We start from the raw sequence: 22285 nt of genomic DNA on the forward strand, positions 1-22285 counted from the left end.
AAAAGCTTCTTTCCTTCCACCCATCTATGGGCACCCTGACCATCCTGACCAGACGCCCCCAAAATATGCCTCTGGAGCAAATCAGTTTTGAAAGCAGCCGCACCAGCAAAGACACCAGCAGCCTCTCTCCCACTCCTACCACGATCATCCGCGGGCACCCAGAAAAGTGGCGGAGGATGAAGGGGAAGTCGATCGGAGACCCCTCGGGGGAACCGCGCCTTCCCTTCCACTTACTCGGAGTTGCGAACGTGCCGCGTGCGCTCAGGCTGCCTTTGTTGGTCGCGGCGAGGTTTTCTGCCCGGAGTCCAGGTACCCGAGGCACTGCTGCTCGCGGCCGCGCCTGCTCCCTGCCTCCGGCACGCACGGTGACTCGCTGGTCTCTTTCTTCCCCTCTCCCCACTTTGGCTTTTCCTCTGCTCTGCGGCTCCCTTGGCGGGATTTTCGGACTGGAAGGCGGGGGACCAGACAGATCCTGCCTCGGAGTGGAGCACGCCCTGTCGGGGAGGGGACGGAAGGGAAATGGAGAGTGGGAGGGAGGAGAGGAGCTGGCAGGGAGAATACGAGGGCCGGGCGAGGGGGGAGCGCGCCTTTCCCTCGAGAGCTGATTGGGAAACTTATTAAAAGCAGGGTCCTCCAGGGGCAGTATCTTCCCACCCGCGCCAGCACGCGGATTTGAACCCAGAGGCCAGAGGATGAAGCACTGTTTCGTTTTTAGCAGAGACAGATGCAGTATCTCTTTCCCAAACTTTGTGCATGACCTCTTCTTTAGGTGGGTGCGTACGCCAGTTTATCAAGTAGCGCATCTTAAATGGACAACTCATGGCATCTTAAACTACAGTTTGGGCCCCCGGAGATTCTTTTTAAATGATATTCAGGGTGGAAAAGCAGTCTTCAAGACCAGCTCTCATTTGTCCCCACGCCTATCGCCCTCCCCCCGCACAGCTTCAGTCACTTTAGCTGTCAGTCCCATCCCACCTGCGCGTCACCATGTGTGCAAAGGACTTTTTTGCTCCTGTCACAGAGTGACAGATGTCTGAAAGTTCCCAATTAAATGCCACTTTCCTTTAGGGGACTCTTTCCTTTTCTGGCTTCCTTGGTGCATTTAGTGACCTGTTTAGTGACATGCCTTTGACACCCAAGAATTTAGGGGATTAAAGAACGTAGCTCGAACTCCTCGAGGTTTGTAAAACTCAGAGGCTGGGCTTCCTGGAATTACAGGAAGACAGACACAGCTGTGTCTTTCTGGAATTACATTTTTCTTCGAATGAGGAAAGAAGCTAAGGTAATATACCTAGGATTGTTTAAGTAACACATAGATGAGTATCTGTGATCTAGATGAAAGTATTGCGCAAAAATGATTAAGTATAAAACAAATTTACCCAAACATTCTCAGAAAGGAAATTTTGAGGTTCTCCTCCGCTCATGCGTTTTTTCCTGCTCTTCGTCTTGCTCCTTTTACTTCCTTTCAGCTTATCATTTGATGGCGCCCACCCCAAATGTGGTTGCAAAATATACTTCCATTTCCTATAGTTCTGAGGTAACATCCTTTTAATTCAGTTTGATAAATATCTATTAAGTGCCTTATATAACTTTTTTATTAATTTTTATTGGAGTATAATTGCTTTACAATGTTGTGTTAGTTTCTGCTGCACAGCAAAGTGAATTAGTTTTATATATATATATATAAAACCCCCCTCTTTTTTAGATTTCCTTCCCATTTAGGTCACCACAGAGCATTGAGCGGAGTTCCCTGTGCTATACAGTAGGTTCTCATTAGTTATCTATTTTATACATAGTAGTGTATGTATGTCAATCCCCATCTCCCAGTTCACTCCACCCCCCTCCCTGCTTGGTTTCCATAAGTTTGTTCTCTACATCTGTGTCTCTATTTCTGCTTTGCAAATAAGTTCACCTGTACCGTTTTTCTATATTCCACATATAAGCGATAGTATACCATATTTGTTTTCCTCTTCCTGACTTACTTCACTCTGTATGACAGTCTCTAAGTCTATCCACGTCTCTGCAAATGGCACTATTTCATTCCTTTTTATTGCCAAGTAATATTCCATTGTATATACGTACCACATCTTCTTTATCCATTCCCCTGTTGATGGACATTTAGGTTGCTTCCATGTCCTGGCTATTGTAAATAGTGCTGCAATGAACACTGGGGTGCATGTATCTTTTTGGATTATGGTTTTCTCTGGGCATTTGCCCAGGAGTGGGATTGCAGGGTCATACAGTGGTTCTATTTTTAGTTTTTTGAGGAACCTCCATACTGTTCTCCATAGTGGCTGCACCAATTTACATTCCCACCAACAGTGTAGGAGCGTTCCCTTTTCTCCACACCTTCTCCAGCATTTATTGTTTGTAGATTTTTTGATGATGGCCTAAGTGCCTTATATAACTCTTAAAATTTACATGTACTTTGAACTCAACCTAAACCCCAAAATAAGAAGCATTGTTTTGTGGGAAGTAGTTCTTAGGGACTTAGGAACTCTGACAGCTATGTAGACAAGTGTACCATGGTGGAGCTGGGTGGGGACAAAGAGCTGTCTCTACAAGCAGTGCTTTGAATCAGTCAATCAATCCATCCATTTCTTCAAAAGCAGAGGCATCAGACATTCACTTACACACCTCTAGTCTATCCCCATAACCAAACTCTCCATACACCTGCCACACACCATCCTCAAATGAAATAAATGACTAAGGAACTATCTTCTTTCTACACACAGACTTCCTGTTGCCTGTTTCCCTTTTGTGATCCCATTTACCCAATGAAATACAGCAATGTTTGTTTTAATCTGATTTTACCTGTATAAATTGTGGAGGAATGGACATTATCACTTTTTATTATTATTTTTCCCAGACCCTTTACTGAAAGAGAATTCTCCATATTCACTCTCACTACATAGGGGTGAAATTTCCAGGCCATTAAACAAGGAGTTATCCATTTTCTCTACCTTCTTAAATATTATCTTAACATCTACAAATGTAACATGTTGCTACCAGTTATTATGGTGCTTATCTATAGGGTTGATAAAATAAGCATGAGATCCCCACGATTTCCACTCCATTACATGTGTTATATCAAAAATATAACCCTTTATTCAAATAGGAACATATGAAAATTATTTACATGAGTGGTTCTCAACCAGGAGCAATTTTGCCTTCAAGTGAACATTTGGCAATGACTGGAGACGTTTTTGGTTGTCACAGCTTAGGGGAGGGGTTGTTACTGGTATGTAGTGAGTAGAGGCCAGGGATGCCGCTAAACATCCTACAATGCACCAGACAGCTCCCACAGCAGAGAATTATTTGGCCCGAAATGTTAATAGAGCTGACCTTGAGAAACCCTGACAAACATTATTAACCATTGCATTTTTTTAATTTAAAAAAATTTTATTTATTTTTACTTTTTTATTGTGGTAAAATATACAATGATTTTCAAGTGTACAGCTCTCTGGCATTATGTACACTCACATTGTTCTACGATCATCACCACCATGCTTCCCAGGCTCTTAATGAGAGATGATAATGGCTGGAAGGGGCCATAATTACCATTTTTAACCACTGTATTTTAAAAATATAAAGGAAGATTAAAGAGAGTTTCCTTATTTTTTTTAAATTTATTTATTTTGTTTATTTATTTTTGGCTGTGTTGGGTCTTTGTTGCTGGGCGCGGGCTTTCTCTAGTTGCGGTGAGCGGGGGCTATTGTTCATTGCGGTGTGCGGGCTTCTCATTGCGGTGGCTTCTCTCGTTGTGGAGCACGGGCTCTGGGCACGCAGGCTTCAGTAGTTGCAGCACGTGGGCTCAGTAGTTGTGGCTCATGGGCTCTAGAGAGCACAGGCTCAGTAGTTGTGGCGCACGGGCTTAGCCGCTCCACGGCATGTGGGATCTTCCCGGACCAGGGATCAAACCTGTGTCCCCTGCCTTGGCAGGCGGATTCTCAACCACTGCGCCACCAGGGAAGCCCGAGAGTTTCTTTTTAAGAAATAGAAGTCTATGAGATTGATATTAGCCCAGCACGTACACCGAAGTTTAAGAAGAAGATGTTTTCTAATGCACTCTAAAATGTGCAACTTCAACATCTTCCTGTGTCACAGTCATGGGTCTGTTGATCTAAGATTTCAAGTCATTTCATTTATTTAGCTGACATTCTCTGAGCACTTAAGTTTTTGAGTGAATAGAGCCATGGACAAAAACAGATGAAAATCCCTACTCTCATACAGCTTACATTTTTGTTTATATAAATAAACAGGCAAATGAAATTAATTAAGGAATTAAATTTTTTTAAGGATGTGATAAGTGCCATGGAAAAAAAGACTGTGAAGGAAGATGAAATCATCAATTTGGGGGAGGAAAAACTTTCAGGGGCGAAATGTGAGTGAAGACTTAAAAGAGGTGAGGGAGCTGACTAAGCAAATACTGGGGAGAAGGACCTCCAGACAAAGGTCAGCAAATTCAAAGATCTGACTTTGCCGGATGTGACAGAGGACCAGTGAGGAGGTCACTGGGACAGGAACGTAGTGCATGGAGGTGAGGAAAGTAACAAGCCAGATCATGCAAGACCTGTGTCCACCGCAAGGACACAGGAATTCCACTTTTATTCTGAATGAGGTGGGAAGCCGTGAAGAGGCGCAGAACGGGACTCTGGTCCAACAGGGTCTCTCTGCTGTGTTGAATGGACCACATGAGGGCAAAGGTGGAAGCAGAGATCCCAGTTAGGAGGCTACAGCAGTAATCCACTGTCCAGACTTCTTCCGCGTGTCCCTGTTTCTCGTGAAGAATAACCAACCCCAAACTTACCCTTTCATACTTTCTCTGCCCCCAAAAGCGCCTGTCAGCAGTCACCTTGGTTTGCTCGTGTCAGTTCCCAGCCTCTCCAGGGGTAATTAATGAGCCCAGTGCATGGGTGTTACCAGGCTAAAATATAACTATATGCAAGATGATTTGAAGTCATAGACATTATAACGTGTCCTAAGGGTGTTTTGAAAATGAGGCCGCTGATTCTGCAGTGACAAGTACAAGGAGAAGTGTGATCAACATGAAGTTAAAAAATGTGAAGGAACCTGCTGAAAAATTGGCCAGCATGTCTCCTGGATTGCCTGCTTGGCAGGATGTTTAGATTCTTGATTACCACCCTGAGTTCTTCAATATGGCTAGAATGCAAAAGGACAATTCATCATGCCCTCAGTTTGACAGAAGTCCCTTTAATACATTTCTCATCCTCTCTCTGGAATAGTTGAAAGGTAATTTTTTAAAAAACCTTTTATTTTTTGTTCCCTGCAACTATATTACAAAACTTACTTCAATTTCAGGTAATTTTTTAAATGATTTTGCTGTTTTTTGATAAGAAAACAGAAAACTCAACTAAGAAGGGCTTAAGTAATTCAGGAATTTATCTCACAAACAACACAGGTTGGTAGACAGTGTTTTAAAGTCTTCAAGGACCCAGGTCTTTCCATCTTTTGACTCTTTTGACTCATCTCCAATTTGTGAACCAAGTCTCTTCAATATGGGGTCAGGGAGCTTCAGGCATATGTGGCTTAAAATAAAGCCCAAACCCCAGTGGAGAATAGACCCCTAGTCACACAGCCATAGACTCTGCCAGCAAAAGGAAAAGGTGGAAAGGATTTGGGAAGCAACCCACAATGCCTGCTAGAATTTCTCCCTGAAATTTTATAAATGTGCACTTTATCACTCAGTCTCTTATGAATCTAAGTAGCTTGACTCAAGCCCCTCAATCTTGTCTTTCTTGTCAGGAACTGCTAAAAATCAAGGTTCTAAACTGGCAAAGCTGAGGAGAAGGACTTGGGCAGTGACCTCCCCCACACTCATCCAGAAAATCAAGCCTGAAACACATAAAGGAGCTTGATCACACGTTACAAGAAAATAAAATCTACAGACCAATATCCATCATGAGCATGGCTGCAGAAGTCCTTAACGAATATCATCAAATCAATACTAGTAATGTAGAAAAAAATATAATACTGTACATAAATTGGATGATTATCCCTGGAATGCAAGTTTGGTTTTACATGTGAAAATCAAACAATAGAATTCACCATTTTAACAGATTAACTAGAGAAACAAAAGGAACACATTAAATATACAGGAAAAGCATTTGAAAAAATTCAACACCCATTCATGATAACAATTCTCAGCAACTTAAGAGTATAAATGAATATCGTTGTTCTGATAAGACATATCTGCAGAAAGCCTCCAGCTAATGTGATACTTAATAGTGAAAGTGAATGCTTTCCATCTAAGATTAGGAACAAGGCAGGAATGACCATTCTTACCACTTTTATTCGATATTATATTGGAGACATTAGTCAGTAAAATAAAGCCAGAAAATAAAAGAAAAATAATGAAAAGGAAGAAGTACAACTGCCTTTGTTCTCATATGACATGAGTATGTACATAGAAAATTGTCAGGAATGCACAGAAAAGCTTCTAGAACTAAAAAGTGTCTTTAGCTGGATACAAATTATAAAAGTCAATTTTATGTCTATATTCTAGCAATGAACAATTGGAAAATGAAATATTAAAAAATACATATCAAAAGCATGAACTGCTTTGTGGGATAAATTTAACAAAACATGTCAAAGGCTTATACACTGCAAAACAACAAACATTTCTGATAAAAGTTATAGAACACCTAAAGAAATGGGAGAGATTCATTATGTTCATTGATTTGAAAATTTTAAATTGTTAGGATGAAATTCTCTCCATACTTATTTATAGATTAAATGTCATCCAAACCCAATCCCAAGAGGCTTTTTTATAGAAATTGACAAAGCGATACCAGAATTCCTATGGCAGTGCAAAGGATCTCAAATAGGCAAAACATTTTAAAAATATTTTTAATTAAAAAACTTTTTTCCTTGAAGTATAGTTGATTTACGATATTATATTATTTTCAGGTGTACAACATACTGATTCAGTATTTTTAAAGATTATACTCCTTTTAAAGTTATTATAAAATAATAGCTAAATTTCCCCATGCTGTACAATATGTCCTTGTTGCTTATTTATTTTATACATAGTAATTCGTATCTCTTAATCCCATACTCCTATCTCATCCCTCCCTCGCTCACTCTCTCCACTGGTAACCACTAGTTTGTTCTCTATATCTGTGAGTCTGTTTCTGTTTTGTTATATACGTTCTTTTGTTTTATTTTTTAGATTCCACATATGTGATAATATAAAGTATTTGTCTTTCTCTGTCTTAATAGATACAATAATTAGTTCAATTAATTAGAGACTTAATTAGTTCAATAAGTATAGGTCCACCTACATTGTTCCAAAGAGCAGAACTTCATTCTTTTTTATGACTGAGTAGTTTTCCATTGTTTGTGTGTGTGTGTGTGTGTGTGTGTGTGTGTGTGTATGCCACATCTTCTTTATCCATTCATCTGCTAATGGGCTCTTAGGTCCCTTCCATATCTTGTAAATAATGCTGCTGTGAAAATTGGGGTGCATGTATCTTTTCAAATTAGTGTTTTCATTTTCTTTGGATATATACCAAGCAGTGGAATTGCTGGATCATACAGTAGTTCTATTTTTAGTTTTTTGGGAACCTCCATACTGTTCTCCACAGTGGCTGCACCAATTTACAATCCCACCAACAGTGTACTGGGGGTCTCTTTTCTCCATATCCTCACCAACATTTGTTATTTGTAGACTTTTTGATGACATACGTTTTGACAAGTGTGAGGTGATATCTCATTGTGGTTTTCATTTGCATTTATCTGATAATTAGCGATGTTGAGCATTTCTTCATGTGCCTCTGGGCCATCTGTATATCTTCTTTGGAAAAATGTCTATCAAATAGGCAAAACATTTTTAGAAATAAAGAACAAACTTGGAAGACACACTGCTTGGTATCAAGTCTTACTGTAAAGTAAAAATAATCAAAATTATTGTTTAGTACTGGCATAAATATAGACTTATGGGTCAATGAAGAACAAAATCATCAATTCACAAATAGACTCAAATGTATTTTAGTGGAGAAAAGATGGTCTTTCCAACAAATGGTCCTGAAAGAACTGGATATCCACATGGAAAGAAATAAACTTTGACACCATAGAGAAAAATTAACTCCAAATAGACCTAAATGTAAAAGCAAATGCTATAGAATGTCTAGATAAATAGTAGGAGAAAATCTTCATTACTCTGGAGTAGGCAAAGATTTCATAGATTGGACATAAATAGCACGAACTATTATTAAAACATTGAGAAATTGCACTTCATCAAAATTAAAATTTTGCTCTTTGAAAGCCATTATAAAAATAATGAGGCAATCCTGACAATGAAAATAAATACAGTTTTCCCTCAATATTTGCCGGAGAGATTTGTTCTATGACCCCCATGATACTAAAACCTACCCATGCTCAAGTCCCTTATATAAAGAGGCATAGTGCAGTTGGCACTCTGTATCCATGGGTTCCACATCCTCAGATACAGGAGGGCCAGCTGTCTTCTCAAAATATGTGTCTGACAAAGATCGTGATCCAGGATATTAAAGATTCCATATAACTCAATAATCAGATGTCAGCCATCCTAATAAAAAATTGCCAAAAGATCTCAACAGACACATCACAAAATAAAATATATAAATGCCAATAAACATAGAAAGAAATGCTTAACATCATTTGCCCTGTCAAGGAAATGCAAACTCAAACCCCAATGAGATACTACTACCTACCTACTCAAAGAGCTAAAATTAAAAATATTGACAATCCTAAGCATTGGTGGTAATATAAAAATATACAACCAGTTTGGAAAACAGTTTGGCAGCTGTTAATAAATTTAATAAATTAAAAATACATCTATCATATGCTCTAGACTTTTCACTCTTAGGTATTTACTCAAGTTAAATAAAAATATGTATCCCACACAAAATTTTGTATATAAATGTTCATAACATTTTTATTCTTAATAGCCCCAAATTGAAAATCCATCAGTTGTTGAATGTGTTAATAAAATGTAGTAGATCCATTCAATGAGATATTACTCAGCAATAAGAGAATAAACTACTGATACATGGCAACAACATGGATTAACTTCAAAAACATTACAACGAGCAAAACAAGACAGACACTTGTGAGCATATACTGTATGATTATATTATATAAATTCTAGAAAACCTAGCCTAATCTACATTGACAAAAAACAGATCAGTGTTGCCTGCGACTGCAATTCAGGTTGGGAGAAGTTGATAGAACCACCAAATAATCTATTGATGTGGTGATTGCATGGAAATATACATTTATTAAAAATCTTCAAACTGTACACTTAACATGAGTGCATTTTATTGTATACAACTAAAATTCTTAAATGGACCTCAAGAAAATTTTTTACAAAATCAAATAATGAGGTAGCTAGCTGTAGTGGTTAATGACATTGACTCTAGTCAGACTTCCTGGTTTCAAAGGCTGGGACTTTCACTTACTGGCTGTGTGATCTTTGGTAAGTTATTTAACCCCCCTGTGCCTTGGTTTACCATTTGAAAAATAAGGATAATAACAGTGCCTGCCTCTCAAGTTTGCAAAGAAAACGAAGCTTTTAAAATGTCTAGAACACTGCTTGGTTATTAATAAACACGATATCATCATTCGCTAAACTAATAAAGAACCTTTAAAATTACTACGTAAAAGCCTGGGGCAGACACTGCATTATATTGGGACTAGATCCGTGTGTAAAGGAAATAATATGTTATGAAGTAACAAGTCCTTTAAATATGTACTTTCCCTTAAATAAAAGCTGTATCCTAAGACTCTCAAAGGTAAACCACTTTATTTTAGGAAAAGTTTTTCTTTGCTCATTTCCCAAATTAGATTGCTAACCCCTATTATTAACAGATATTTTGTTGATAGTCAACAAAGAAGGATGTCTGCAGTGTGTAGGTGCCTGACTAATCAACCCTCAGATTCTGGTTCAACACCAGCTCATCTAGGCAGCACTTATGCTGGGGATACACAAAGACAAAGCAACATGTGAAGACACATGCCCTGTCCTCAAAGAGATTACACATATGGCATTACCAACAAATGTGTATGAGTTTATAATGAAGGGTTGTTTCCTCAGTTCAGAGGAAAAAGCATCCACAGCAAAAGTCAGGAAAAATTAAAGAACACTTAATAGAAATGGAAAATTTTATACTGGTTTTGAAGAATGGGTTTTATGAGTCAAGTCAGAGATGGCAATTATTCTAGCCAGGGAAGCCCATGAAGTCCAGAAAAAATGCTGGGTATGGTTTGTGGGCAATTTTGGCTGAAGCACAGGCAAGATCTGGGAGCAAACTTGAGTTGGAGCGAAGGTCACTTTGGGGCAGATCTTGAGTCTGCCTTTATTGTCAACCCTGCAGAGACGCGGAGGTGTCTGAAACAGACTGACACGGTGCAAGCAGTATTTAGGAAGATTAATTTGGCAGACGTATAAAGCATGGAGACAGACTAAAAGAAAGAAGATCCTTTAAGAACTTGTCATCTTGTCAGTCTTTGATTCAATAATCCAAACTTTTACAGTGCAGGTAAAATGTATTTGAATGACATCGTCTAAAGTTTGGCCCTTAATAATGTGCTTCATTTCTCATCGTCTCCAATATCCATTTCTACTGTAGCTAGGTAGTTCTCCCCAGCAGCCTCTGTACATAGCATGCTTCTTTACGCCTCATAGTTTCTTGCTATTTTTCTGGACTGATAAGGTCTTCCCTGCTCTGCTGCATTTACCCAAACCCTATTCTTCAGTCAAGTTCCTCCTGCACCATGAAGACTTTCCAGGTTTACACAGTAGCAATGAACTGCTCCCTCACCTCCAACACCTCTCTCAGAGTTCATTGTTTAAAAAAACAAAAATAGAAACAGTGAGTTGTCATTTGGAAGGAATGCAGACTCAAGAATACTGGGTTAAAAATGAGCAGAATCAGATTCCCTTGATCTGTTGCTAGTTAGTTTTCTGACGTTGGATAAACCACCAATGGCTCTTGACCTTCATATTCTTCTCTTTACAATATAGTAGAACAAGTAATCTAAGATCCTGCTATTCTGAGTATGGGACTGGATATTTTATTATATTATTATATAATTGGATATTTATTATTATAATTTTAGGAATTTGGAAGTCCATAGTTAACGTGTCTTTTTCTGAACAAAATCCATCTTTCTTTTCATTTTCCCTCTTAAATATTACCATCTTCAAGTGCTACAGCAACTCCACTTTCTTTAAATACTGTAAGTTTTACAAAGTCTTTCACATATATTTTCTCATTTGATGCATATCAGGAACCCATAAGGATAGATATCATATTACTCTGTCAGAGCTGAGGAAGCAGAAGTTTAATCCTCTGATGAAGATGGTGACAACTTTTCACAGAGGCATTTCTATCTTGTCTAGGGTTCTTTCCCCACTCCCTGCCCCTCTTCTGTCTGCCTGTCTGTCTGTCTCTCACTGACTCCCTCTACCACTTCCAGAAAATGTACATATTTTACACTTGAGATGAACAAATTTCTCACTAATGGCAGTTCTGCAATATACTGAAAAGGAGCAAGGTTATGCCCATGCGCTCAGCTGAGACCCTCCTTCAGACATTAGTATTTCCTTTCTCGTATCAGAAGATTTTTTTAGGGGAATCAGGCAAAGGGATGTGAGCCTGAGTCATCCTGTTCAGATATGTTGGGGCTCTGTGGTTTATTTTAAGATCCGTTGTTATTTAGTAATTCATGGCCCTAGTTTTATCTTGGAAATGACTTTCAGTTTCCATTGGGCATGAATATTTAAGCCAAGATTATTATTATTTGAGACCAAAGTTTAGCCCATGGAAGTCAGCAAAACATTTTCCAAGACTCAAGGAGAAAGTGGCTGTAGGGCATATTAGTACAGATGGTCTGCAAAGCATCTACCACACACCTACACACAAATACACAATCACACACACACGTAAGGAAGGAATCAAAGGAAACCTGTCAACAAATGATATATTACATATGACCTTTTGGCAAAGGGTACACACACACACATCTAGAAATGAAAGGAAATGTGCCCGCAAATTATGTTTACCAAAATTGCTCCTTGAGATGAAATTTCAGAATAGTCATTTGTTCATTAGAGAGAAAGAGAAGGAGAGGGGAAGGGAGAGGGAGAAGCAAAAGAAGCCTGGAGATACTGAATACCTTGTTTGTCCAAGGCTAACTTGCAGTAACTTATGCCTATAAAGCAATTTTTCTTTCAAGGATACACCAAACTATCCATTTCCTGCTAAATGTGCATAAAGAAATAGATGCAGATGTTGGATAACTGAGTTGGAAATGAAACTGTTCTTCTTATTCCTGGGGTACAAGAGCTCAGAGTTTGCAGCATTTCTGCTTCTGCTCTCTCCCCCCGCCCCCGCACGGGTTTGGGTTGTGCATGAAAAGGGAGATTCTGTGACTAATATCAATGAGACAAAGAAATGAAAGCTCTCTAATCCCTGGGCCAGGCGCCAGCCGTCCCACTGTACGGGGCCATTGGCCAGAAATCCCACTGTATGCTGGGCCCCAAGCCAACCACGATTGGATACAATGAGTTTCACAGCCACCTTTTCAGAGCTGACAGCAAATGTCGGGGCACCAACAGCCTTTGATAAGAGCTCCAACTTTCTCTCTAACATTTCTACCCAATAATACTAAAGCTTTTTTTTATTTATAAAGCGGTACTCTCTTGAAGATTGCTTAATGCTTTTAGAGACACAAACTCATTCATCTCAGTGCTTATAGTGAGAAGGGGTGGGGCTGGTGGCGAAGACTGGGAAATCAATATTCTCTTCCTGTTGAGAGAGAGAGAGGGAGAGAGAAAGAGAGAGAGAGAAAGAGAGAAATAGGCATATTACTTTGTGCAACAGTTCATTCTGTTATTGGAATTTCTAGACTATATCTCACATGAATATTCTTCCTTAAATTAAATGTGTGTATCATGAGCTAACTAATACTTGCTGTGTGAGTCCTAATGAGTTGTTTACTTAAAATGTCTTCTCTCTTCTTAAGACTGCGGGCTTTTGAAAGGCCAAACACATACACAAACCAGTTAATACGGGCACCTCTCATTGAACTTTCTGGCTGTTTCAGATTTAAATATTGATTTCTTTCTTTTGCTCTCTCTGTCTCTTCACAATGGCAGCAGCTGTCAGGAAGTTGGGAACTTCATGCCAAGAAAGCACCCAAGAGAATATGAACACCATTAAAATATTTTTTACCTTTCACTTTATTGTTCTCAAAAGCTCTTGAGTAGCTAGCTGAATATTGGGTGACCAAGAAGGGCTGCTCCTCCACCGAGGAAACGTTGGATCTGATTTCCATTAGAGATTCTGAATTATTTAGTAGGAATTGGGTGCCCCAATCAGCTGCTTTCTGAGTGGTTGCCTTTAGGCATCCATTCACATTCACTGTGCCTTGAGGTCTTCTTCTCTTGAAAACAGAGTATGCACAGTTTAAAACTTGTTCATTTTTATCTAGAATGGTTGGGGAAAAACTTACTTTCCAAGAATTAGGTTGAATATAGTATGCAAAGTGAGGCTTAGTATATTGAAAATTAACAGAAATGTGAGGATCTCATTTAATCACAACCTGTTGTCATTTCAGACTCTTATCATAATGTATTCCGGCATATAATTTTCAGATTCCGGCATATAATTTTCAGATTTTTCATTCTTTCAAACTGTAAACGGATGGTAATTGCTGTAAGAAGTTAAATTCCTAGCACTCGTTACCCTGCTGACTTACTGGTATATATTTAGTGGATTGACATTTTTGATTGACACTAGTGGAAATTTCAGTGGAAATTTAGACAAGAAAATAAAAGGTTGGGTTGAAGGAAGAAGCCAGTATATAAATACCTATATATCCATTTCTATCTCTGTGTACATGTGAAAGACTCATCAAAACTGGAACAATAAAACCAATCACTTGTTATAGATTTGCCATTTTTTCATTACATAGCATGCTTAGAAAGATATTATAGGGGATGAATTTGAAGAGATGAACAGGGGTCAGATTTATGGATAACCTTGCCAACATTCTTAAGGAAGTTAGACTTTATTTTATTGTTATAGGCATTCCTTGATTCATTTTAAGCCATAGGGTGCCATATATCAGATTTCCACTTTAAAGATCTTACTGCATTGGGTAGGTAGAATAGAAAGAGTGGAGATGAAGCAAGGGCACCAGCTGAGATGATCTAGGTGGATAACCACGTGCTTGAATAAATAAACCAGCAATGGTGATGGAGGAACAAGAGATTCGAGAGAAAATCATTGTCAAGAAGCAGTGGCTGATTGGCTATAAATGGTGAAAGGAAAAAATGATCAAAAATAAACCCCTAGGATTCCACCTTTGTGGATGTTGATGCCAACTTTTGAGACAGGGGACAGGATTGGATGACTAGAAATGAGTCCACCTTTAGAAATGTTGAGTTCTGAGGTTTATGCGAGATTCAAGTAGAGAGTGTGTTATTTAAGCAAAATGTAGAAGTATATACCACTGTACAAACCGACAATTTTAAATTCCCCTTTTATGCATTTTTAAAGAATGATCCAAAACTATGGGCCCCTTGCTTTAATTAGTCCATTTATAATACTTCCTTAAATCAGTTTGTGCAAGAAGCTCTCAACCCTACAATAAAAATATTTTCAAGCTAGAGTTTGCCCTTTTAAAAGGGGTGTTTCATTTATCTTTCTGGTGCTTCTATGTACAAAGTAACAAAGGAGAAACTTAGCTAATGACTAATTCTTTCATTTCTCCCAGACTTGGAGGAAATCATATTTTGGTAGCTCCCCATATCAAAGTGGCTGGAGAAAAGGGAAATCATGCCTTTTAAAGAAAAATCTGGTTATCTGCTACTTAAATGACAAAATTGGTAGCTTAACTAAGTCTTGTTTCCCACCCCATTCCATCCCCCCATGTCCCTTCTCTTATCCATTAAAACAATCATACTAATGACACTTTAGTAAACTTGCAAGGAGATTTTTGCTATTACCCAAAGCTTACAATTTCAGTGTCTTAAGTTCTGCTTGCTTTTTGTTTGGGTGTGTGCATGTTTGTGAATCTTCTTTCTTGTTTTTCATTATTTTGTTCTGTTTTGGCTTTCTGTGTGTATGCATGAGAGCATCAGTGCCACCTTAAGGTCTGCACTATTTCCCTATCCCAGCTGGGTGAAATTTCTCTGACATTGATTTTACATGTTTTGGGCTGGGTACTTGTCTCCGGTTATTTTGACATTCTCATGCTCTTCCCTTCCCCCGCCTTCCCTTCCAGTGCACTGATTTTGGCCTCATCCTAGTTAGGTGAATGAGGGAGAGAGTTGGTGAGAGAAATACAGTGTTTGGTTTGTGCATAAAAGCTAAAGGATTGGAATAACTACTGAGAAAAAAACTTTGGCACCAATGAGAATTTTGTCAAAAAGGAAAAATGAGTATATTTGAGAAGTAATCATAGAATAAAGATTTCCCGAAAAGCTGGGAAAGTGCAAGGTGATATCAAAAAGATGACTATAAAAATTGAACATTTATTTTGCAAATTAATTCAGGAGTATATAATAAAAACAGGCTATAATCATCTTCATCTTCCAGGCACTGGGGTAAACAATTTACAAATATCACATGTAATTCTCACAAAAACTCTGTGAGGTAAATGACTCATCCTATTTTTTGGATGAGATCACACAGCTAGAGGGGGTCAAGTTGAGGTCTGAGCCAGTCCTGACCAAGAATATATTCTGGTCTTTTTCAGTCTTCATCTTCCCAAATTTTTCATTACATTTTTGCCACATCCTATAACATTTTGATCTGTGGGAAGTGAATTATTATGATTACTCACGTTTTGAAACTGTAAATTGCTAGAGAAAAATCATGATGGAATTCAGATAAGGAGATTACTATCTAAAGTGTGGCCTCTATCTTTAAGGATAATTAGGAATGCTTGCAGCTTCAAATAATAGAAAACCTGACTGACAGTATCTTGCATAACAAGACTTCTAGAAATAGGTGGTTGCTGGCATTGATTCAGTGTCTCAAAGATTTGAATTCAGTCTGGTGTCTCTGCCATACTGCTGTCCTGCACTTATGTCTACAAGATGGCTATGTCTCAGGGATGGTTCTGGACAGAGGGTTTCTCCTTGAGCATCTCTTTCTCATGGGGAAAGGATAAATCCTTCCAAAGGCCCCCAGAAGACCCCTTACACATTATTAGCCGTGACAGGGTCATAAGTGATTGATATGGAAGGAAGATGAAGTAAGTTGAAGATAGGATTTTTTTTTTCAGCCTCTATATGGTATGAAGACAAAGGAAATGGAGGTTGCAGAAGGCTATGGGGTAGCCAACAAACACATCTGCTACAACTATTACATTAGATGCATAGATTGTTCCCCCTATGATATGACGAACAAATTGTAATTACATGATCTCTCCCCCGAAGACCAAACATAGTTACTTGCACCTCCCTGGGTCTTGGGGTTTGTTTTTTGTTTTTTTTTAAATGCTGAATTTCAGCATCTGTACTGAGTTTTAGGAACATTCTTTAATTTCCTTTAACTAGCTCACTTTATTAATAAAGAGCTGTTGCAATGGAAAATAGTTATTTTACTCTTAATTTCCATCAGATCACATACTTCTGCCTGTGCCAACATTCTATTCTTTCCCTTATACCTTTTATTTTCTACTTCAATCTCTTCCTTTAGAATTTTTGGTTGCTCTCACCTTATAAACTCAGCATTCCTTAGCAAGATCTATTGATAACTAATTTGTGTACATTGAAATTGACTATGTATTTTAGACATTAACATTTTGTTTCTCTGGATCAAGGAGGAAAAGGTCAAATTAACAGCTGAGAAATATACTGCTTCAAACATTTTTTCTATCATAATAGTTAGAGTAAGAAAACACTAACAGCATAAGATATATTTTCAGTAAGTCACACTAATGCCTTATTCAGCGAAATATTTCATCTCTAACAGTGGCACAAAAGATGTGTAGTGTGGCCAAATGTTAATAAAGGAGGGATGTGTGTTAAGGAAGATTAATTTTTCCTGATTAGCCAATTATATATTTCTTGTTGATGAGTTTTCTAAACCCCAATTGTTCCAGTTCATATTTCTTTTCCACTTCAAGGTGGGGAGCTTTGAGGGAACCACATGTAATGTCATCCTTTGGGCTGTGTCACTCTAAAAGCCAGTAATAGGAAGACTACTTGTCCTTCTATATGAGCCACATGTCCAATATCAGATTTATCAGTAATAAAGGCAATATTTGGGGCTCTCATTTGCTTTGTCCCTTTTCATTTTTATTTATTTTTCTGAATAGGCTTAGAACTTGAGCTGCAATGTAGTGTGTCATTTACTGGGTCCTTCTTGAACCCCATCAATAAACAACTTGCGAACATAATTCCTTCTCTTTCACTCAACAGCTATCTGACTTTATATAAGCCCTTTATCTCACCCTTTTTCTTCTTAAACACTTGATTATCACCATATCCTATGTGCTCTGATATGGATATATATGATACAGATGATACTATATCAGAGGACATAGTAAGGATCTGGAGGCTTTAGATTAACATTAGCAGAAAAAGTGTGATAATGAAAACAAATTAATGCACATTAACATAGCATTTACTATGTTCTGGATGATTTTAACAGTGGTCCACTTCCTTGAAAGTGTTGAAGATCACTGTAGTCAACATGGTACAGATACTGAAAGAATCGCAAGACTTGGATTCTGTTCCCAGCTTAACTTTTCTGGACTCCATTTTTTTTTAATTTTCAAAATGAAGAGTTTGAAAATATGCTTTGTGAGGACTCTCCAACTCCCTAATTCTATGATTCTATAGTGTAGTTTGGGCCACTCCAATACCACAAATTCAATTACTGATTGGGCCAAAAAAATTATGTAACTGTCCCTCCTCCTGTCCCCTCTCACGTAAGGGAATGGATCACAAATGATCAAGCCAATTGGGTTGTCTCTTTTTAGAAAGCGAGGTTCTGATTCAATTATCTATTGCTATGTTGTAATAGGGAAGAACCTTGTTGTATCCTATTACAAGTTAATCACCAAAGGGATGTAGCCTCTAAGCTTAAATTATACATAATTGCCCATCTCTGGGAACCCTGCCTCCCAGGTAATGAGCATTAAGCTAAAATATCTTTGTGTAGCTCACAGGCCCACCTGTGAATGCCTGCAGGGCGGAGGAAATTAACACATCTCCTCCGGGGGCTGACGGGAACCAGGAAATGTTTGGCTTTACTGCCTCTCCGTTCAGTAAAAAGGAGCTTGAACCTAACTCAGGCAAGATGGTTCTTTGGGAGACAAGTCCGCCATCTTCTTGGTTTGCTGGCTTTCCGAATAAAGTCGCTATTTCTTGCCCCAACAAGTCGTCTCTCAATTTATTGGCCTGTCATGCTGCAAGCCGTAGGACCTTGGACTTGGTAAACAAATTTTGGTGCAACCAGCCAGGAGCCTTGCTGGTAAGGCCCTCGCAGCTGCCGGGACCACTTGCCGTGGGGATCTCCCCTTCCAATTCCCCAAAGCGGCGCAGGTTGCCCAGCGTTGGCAGTTGGAGCAAAAGCCCGTGACAGTAAGGTAAGTCACTCCGGTGTGTACACCCGGGAAAGTAATTTCTCTCCGTTTGGGGCTTTATCTCTGGAATAAGCCGATTTGTTTTCTATTTGAGTGGGGTACCCTGTTGGAGAGAGGAAAGAGTTGCATTTCCTCTCTGTTTGGAGCTTTCTCTCCGGAATAAGCTGATTTGTTCTGTAGTTGAGTGTGGTACCCTGTTGGAGAGAGGAAAGAGTTGTTGGACTTTTATGCAATTTGTGAACTGGTTCATTTGTTTCTTTGAATGCTAGCATTTGTGTGTGCAGGTTGTATTTTGTTTTTCTTGAGTTTGTGTTTAAAAATGGGTAATGTTTCAACTATTCCTAAAGAAAATCCTCTGAGGCGCATTTTGGTTAAGTGATCTGATTACAACTATGAACCCATGGGTGAGAGGAAGATGATATTTATTGAAACAATGTGTAGCCACAGTACCTGTTAGGATCTCCACAAGGGGTTTAGGCAGGGTTATCTTGGGACCCCGTATACCATGTACTGCTACCCTTACAGTGTTAATTATGTTGTTTATGGTCTCCTGTGTCGTTGGTATATGTAAAACCCCAAGACCAAACTTGAGGGTTTATTTAGAATTTTGTTTGTCCTTTGGGTTTTTCGTTTTATTTTGTTTGGTACTGTTTCTTCATTTACAGCCAAATCCGTTTTGTGATATTTGAAACTTTTACTGATGTCAAATGGAGGAAAGGATCAGGGAAAAAAAACAAACAAACCTGTCTGTTCTTACCCAAGAGTGGGACATTCCCAGGAAGAAGAGACAGGTTCCACTTGGTTCCTAAAATCAGAAAAAGCTACAGATAGAAATAGAAGTGTCTTTTCCATAAATATTAGTAAAAAAGGGTTAGCCATCTAGACAGGTGACCTTGATTTGTCCCATCTGCCAGAAACCCAATTTGAATCCAACCTCTTTTTGTAACTGATGGGTTTTACATTGTTGTACCTGATTCATGGCTGAAATTTTGGAATGGGAACTGTGAGGTCTGTATGTTTGTGTGTTTTTACACGTGTTATAGATGTGTGGCATTGCTATAATTAATTTGTAAAAGAGCTCTATTTAATTGACTTAAAGGAAAGTAAGCACTTACATAAATACTCAAATATAAAAAACTGGCTAGAATGTATTTTGGATTCACATGATCTAGGAAATATTCAGTATTGAATTAATATTTAGTACTAAAGTTAGATTAAGCTTGTTGGTTTGATTAATACAGACATGTTTTTAGAGTCATTTACATTAAGTATAGTACTTTTATTGTACCTAGGTTTACTAGAAATCAAGTAAGATCTTATTATTCCTGTTAGAAATGTTGTCAGCAAGAAAAATAACATTATGACAGGATTTTAAGTAAATAGAGGTAAATGAGGTAAGAGTTTTAGATAAACTCTATAGGAATGATTATGTTTGGGGAATGTCTATTTAAAATAGTCTCTCTGGATTTTCATAACTTGCAACTAAACTAAGTTAAACGGAGAGAATTCATTGAATACCTGGGTCCTTTCAAACAGGATGAAATATTAGAACATTAATTGCTGGGTAGGTCTAAATTTACATACCTTTAGGAGAGGAAGACTAAAGCATAAGTTTGTCAGTCAGGAAATACTGGAACAATCATCTACAAAGACTTGCCTCTTGGTTTTCACTAGAGATTAAGGTTTTAAGGTTAAGAATTATAAGGGAAACATTTCAGTATACAAAGATAGCGGATGTGTGTTTTCAGCAAAGAAGGTATGAGGAATGAAAATGCATTTTGTTAACGGGGGAAAAGTGACTTTGTCCTAAGCTGGTTGTTTCTGAATGGAAAAAAAAAAAGTGAGGGACAGATTAATATGGAAACAGAAAGTTGTGGAAGGTTATTGGAGGAGGAACACTGAGTTTTGTGCATGGTCAGGATTGGCTAAGATTGAACCTAATTAAGAAAATGAATTTTAAAGGTAAAATGGTACAAAACCTGAATTTGGTTCTCTAAAAGGACAAAATTTTCTTGAAATATTGAACTGCTTTTGGTAATAGATTGTGAGTTTCTTTAAGTGATCTGTATTTGCCATTGAGATCTTTTATTATCACTGGTTAAAACTTTTCCATATTTTTGACAAATTTCCCAACGTTCGAATTCTAAATGAAGTTCATTTGACTTCTAGCTAACTTTGAGGTTTTCCAAAGGGTCCCTGGAAAACCTCTAATTATTTGTTTTCTCCCCATCTCAGAGAGAGGAATATTAAACTAATTAGGCTTATTTGGTATGGTAAATTACATAGGAAGCATTGTCAAATAAGTGGTGATAAAACTTCTTAGATTGTGTCATACGGGTAAACGTTATTAATATACACACTCTAGAATTATATGGAGCTCCTAAAATTCTGGTACATCCTGGAAAATGGTATCAGTTATAATTTTAGTAGTTATCTTAAATTTTTGTATGTCACAGCAGTAACCAAGTTTCTCTTCAATTACATTGTAGTCCCAGTTGGTTGATGCCAAAGCAAAAAGGCATCCTTTTAATGGTTAGAGATGATCAATTGCTATTTATGGTTTTACAGTGGCTTTTTAAAAATTGAAGTATAGTTGATTTATAATATTGTATTAGTTTCAGGTGTACAGCAAAGTGATTCAGTTTTATATATATATTCTTTTTCAGATTCTTTTCCCTTATAGGTTATTGAGGTTATTTATAGGTTACAAAATATTGAGTATAGTTCCCTGTGCTATACAATAGGTCCTTGTTGGTTATCTATTTTATATATAGTAGTGTGTATGTGTTAATCCCAAACTCCTATTTTATCCCTCTCCCCACACCTTTCCCCTTTGGTAACCCCTTTCCCCATAAGTTTTTTTTCTCAGTCTATAAGTCTATTTCTGTTTTCTGTTTTTTTTTTTTTTTTTAATAAAGTGACATATGCTTTTTTTTTTTTAAAGGAATTCCTTTATTTTTATTATTTATTTATTTATTTATTTATTTTTGGCTGTTTTGGGTCTTCGTTTCTGTGCGACAGCTTTCTCTAGTTGTGGCAAGCGGGGGCCACTCTTCATCGCGGTACGCGGGCCTCTCACTATCATGGCCTCTCTTGTTGCGGAGCACAAGCTCCAGACACGCAGGCTCAGTAGTTGCAGCTTACGGGCCTAGTTGCTCTGTGGCATGTGGGATCTTCCCAGACCAAGGCTCGAACCCGTGTCCCCTGCATTGGCAGGCAGATTCTCAACCACTGCGCCACCAGGGAAGCCCTATTTCTGTTTTGTATATAAGTTCACTGCATCATTTTTTTTTAGATTCCACATATAAACAATATCATATGATATTTGTCTTTCTCTGTCTCACTTACATCACCTAGTATGATAATCTCTAGGTCCATCCATGTTGCTGCAAATGGCATTACTTCATCCTTTTTTATGGCTGAGTAATAGTCCATCATCTACATATATACCGCATCTTCTTTATCCATTCATCTGTCAATGGACTTTTAGTCTCTTCCATGTCTTGGCTATCGTAAATAGTGCTGCAGTGAATATTGGGGTGATGGATCTTTTCCAATTATAGTTTTCTCTGAATATCTGCCCAGGAGTGGGGTTGCAGGATCACATGGTAACTTCCATAACACCTTACGGAAAAACCCAAATGAACTTTTTGGCCAACCCAATAGTTTTTTAAGG

The 22285-nt window shown here is 38.2% G+C and overlaps 1 protein-coding gene and 1 long non-coding RNA gene across 3 annotated transcripts in view; one reads left to right on the forward strand and one right to left on the reverse strand.

Moving 5' to 3' along the window:
- Window positions 1-525, reverse strand: part of PTN (pleiotrophin) — a 97551-nt gene extending 97026 nt beyond the window's left edge. The window contains exon 1 of one of the 2 annotated variants that reach the window (XM_082398123.1): window positions 235-525. The gene's annotated coding sequence lies outside the window, so the exon portion shown is untranslated. The remainder of the gene's footprint in view (window positions 1-234) is intronic. The other variant, XM_082398124.1, reaches the window with a different exon arrangement.
- The window catches only part of LOC309631585, a 481022-nt gene that overhangs the window by 281798 nt on the left and 176939 nt on the right, over window positions 1-22285 (forward strand). The window lies entirely within an intron of this gene.

This window comes from Balaenoptera borealis (assembly GCF_965194805.1).
Source record: "Balaenoptera borealis genome assembly, chromosome: 7".
NCBI classification, from domain to species: domain Eukaryota; kingdom Metazoa; phylum Chordata; class Mammalia; order Artiodactyla; family Balaenopteridae; genus Balaenoptera; species Balaenoptera borealis.